The sequence below is a fragment of the Camelus ferus genome, chromosome 6 (genome assembly GCF_009834535.1).
Source record: "Camelus ferus isolate YT-003-E chromosome 6, BCGSAC_Cfer_1.0, whole genome shotgun sequence".
NCBI classification, from domain to species: Eukaryota; Metazoa; Chordata; class Mammalia; order Artiodactyla; family Camelidae; genus Camelus; species Camelus ferus.
This window is the reverse complement of record NC_045701.1, coordinates 85170871-85174271: the sequence shown is the minus strand read 5'-3', so window position 1 is coordinate 85174271 and position 3401 is coordinate 85170871.

Sequence of the window (3401 nt, the reverse complement as noted above, 5' to 3'; positions counted from 1 at the left end):
ACCCCATCCTCCATGTCCGCTCCCTGCAAGCCAAGTTGGGATTGGGGAAATATTTGTCTTCTAAGCTTCCAATGAGAAAACTCTCCCGTCTCTGGAAGAGTTTCTGTGGCAAATGAAATGCACGCTGACATTTTCAGAACACACAGTGCCAGGTGGATTGGATGGTAAGGAGAGTCCATCCTTAAGTACCATCCTAAGCTGACAACTGCCCATCTTTGTGCTGGTTGTTGCCCGGGTGACACGGGAGCTCACAGGATTTGGTCTGCTTTAGGAGTGGTTTTGTGCACATAGAGCTTTTACTAAAAAAAAAATAAATTTTTGTTTTAAATGCAAGATGTGAGATTCCTCATCATTCAAATCTGGAAGCCAGTCTTACCTCTGCGCTTCCTCTGAGCCTTGGTTACCTCCCGTAGAGCACTGGGGTGGCACTGAAACTCTGTCTCCCTGTAAACTGTTGAGTCCTGAGAGCAGGGTGACGGTGCTATTTATTTCTCTACCCAGAATGTCCCAGTTATTTATTGCTGCACAACGAACCATGCCGAAACTTTGTGGTTTAAAATAACATGTAATTACCTCTCAGGGTTCCGAGGAGGCTCAGCCGGGCGGTTTTCGCCGGCGCTCACACACAGTTGCGATGGGAGGGAGCCTGGGGTTGGAATCGCCTGAAGGTCGCCCACTCCATGTCTGCCTGGGAAGGCGCAAACACATGGGCTGGGCGGCCGGGGCACCTCGGGCACGTCCATCTCCATGTGGACTCACTACATGGTTTTCTCCAGCGCGGTGACTCACGGCTCCAAAAGCCCATGCCTGAAAGAGACACAGCCAGGCAGAGGCCATAATGCCTTTTCTGAATGAACCTCCAAAGCCAAGCTCGGTCACTTCCAGGAGAGTCACACAGGCCAGCCTGTAGTCAAGGGGAGGGCAATCGGACCTGCCTTTTAATGGGAAGAGCATCAAAGAATTTGCCAGCATGTTTTAAAAGCCTTCATGAACAGAATAGGGGTTGCTGTCTTGCTTTTTAATTTAAAAAGGTGACAAGAATGCTTCTCAAGCAGATGCCTATTGGTAAGTATAAATTAATTAAACTATTGTCAAAATTCTGGAGATGCTGATCCATGTTAGCATGCTAGATTTTTTTTTAATTGAAGTATAGTCAGTTTACGATGTTGTGGCAATTTCTGGTGTACAGCACAATGCTGCAGTCACACATATACATATATTTGTTATCATATTCGTTTTCATTATAGGTTACTACAAGATATTAAATATAGTTCCCTGTATTAAACATTGTTTTTATCTATTTTATATATAGTAGTTAGTATCTGCAAATCTCAAACTTCTAGTTTATCCCTTCCCACCCCATTTCCCCTCTGGTAACCATAAGTTTGTTTTCTATGTCTGTGAGTCTGCTTCTGTTTTGTAAATAAGTTCATGTCTTTTTTTTCTCTTTTTTAGATTCCACATGTGAGTGATATCATATGGTATTTGTCTTTCTCTTTCTGGCTTATTTCACTTAGAATGAGAATCTCCAGGTCTATCTATGCTGCTGCAAATAACATTATTTTATTCTTTTTTATGGCTGAGCAGTATTCCATGGTGTAAATATACCACAACTTCTTTATCCAGTCATCTGTCAGTGGACATTTAGATTGTTTCCGTGTCTTGACTCTTGTAAATAGTGCTACTGTGAACATTAGCATGTAAGTATCTTTTTAAATTAGAGTTCCCTCTATATATATGCCCAGGAATGGGGTTGCTGGTTCATAGGCTAACTCTATTTTTAGTTTTTTAAGGAATCTCTATACTGTTTTCCATCACGGCTGCACCAAACTACATTCCCACCAACAGTGTAGGAGGGTTCCCTTTTCTCCACAGCCTCTCCAGCATTTATCGTTTGTGGACTTTTGAATGATGGCCATTCTGACTGGTGTGAGGTGGTACCTCATTGTAGTTTTGATTTGCATTTCTCTGATAATTAGTGTTATTGAGCATTTTCTCATGTGCCTGTTGGCCATTTGTATGTCTTCACTGGAGAATTGCTTGTTTAGGTCTTCTGCCCATTTTTGGATTGGGCTATTTGTTTGTTTTGTTATTGTTGTCATTTGTATGAGCTGTTTTTGTATTCTGGAGATTAAGCCCTGTCAGTTGCATCATTTGCAAATATTTTCTCCCATTCCATAGGTTGTCTTTTCATTGTTACAAACGCCTGCCCCTTTGACCCAGAATCCCACACCTGGGAATCTTTATAATAATAATGTAAGGATATATGTTCAATGTTAACTACATTGTGGATAATTCACAGTAATGGATAATTCTTAAGGGTCATTAAAAATAGTGAGTTAGTACACTGTCTGGGGATCTAGAGCAATCTGCCCAAGGTCTTAAAAGAGAAACTGAAGCCCATGTGTATGCTTTAACCCATTTTCCCTAAAGCAATGACAAAAATATTTTGTATATGTATATATACATGTATGTATGGTCTTACCATGTGTTTAGAAATAATTTTGCATGCATAGGGAAACATGGAAAAGGTAAATAATAGGTTGCTAAAACTGGTTAAGTAGGGTGGGGTGAAGAAGCGGACAGGGAGCCACATAAAGAGAAAAAGGCAGATACAAGACTGAGCCAAACTCAGATCTAAACACTGTTTGATGAAGATGATCTCTCTTAAACCATCAGTCAGGGTTATGTATGTGTGTTTATGTGTAATCTGTCTCTATGAATCCTCTTTGCCTCGGTGCGTATTTAACCTGTTGTTAACGTAGTCGCTCTGTCCTTTTTAGGCTTACTTTTTGCAGGGCAAATTATTTTCCATCCATTTACTTTCAGTCTGTCTTTACAATTAAAGTGCATCACTTTTAGACAATATATACTTGGGTCTGTTTTATCCATTCCGACCATTCTACCTTTTAATGGGAGTATTTAGACCATTGTTACTTTTTAACTGTTTCTTAAGAATAATTTTGATGGGGAGGGTAATAGCTCAGTGGTGGAGTGTGTGCTTAGCATGCGCAAGGTCCTGGGTTCAATCCCCATTTCCATTAAAAAAAAAAGGTAAAAAAAATAATTTAAAATTTATAGAGAAGGTACAAAGAAAGCGATGGACTGAATGTGTCTACCCAAATTCATATGTTGGGATCCTAACCCTCAGTGCAATGGTATTTGGAGGTGGGGATTTTGAGAGGTGAGTAAGTCATGAGGGTGGAGCCCTCATGAAGGAGATTAGTGCCCTTACGGAAGAGGAGGAAACACAGGCTCCCTCTCTTTCTCTCTACCGTGTGAGGATACAAGAAAATGACCATCTGCAGTGGATGGGTATAGCTCAGTGGTAGAGTGCATGCTTAGCATGCATGAGGTCCTGGGTTCAGTTGCCAGCACCTCCTCTAAAAATAAATAAACCT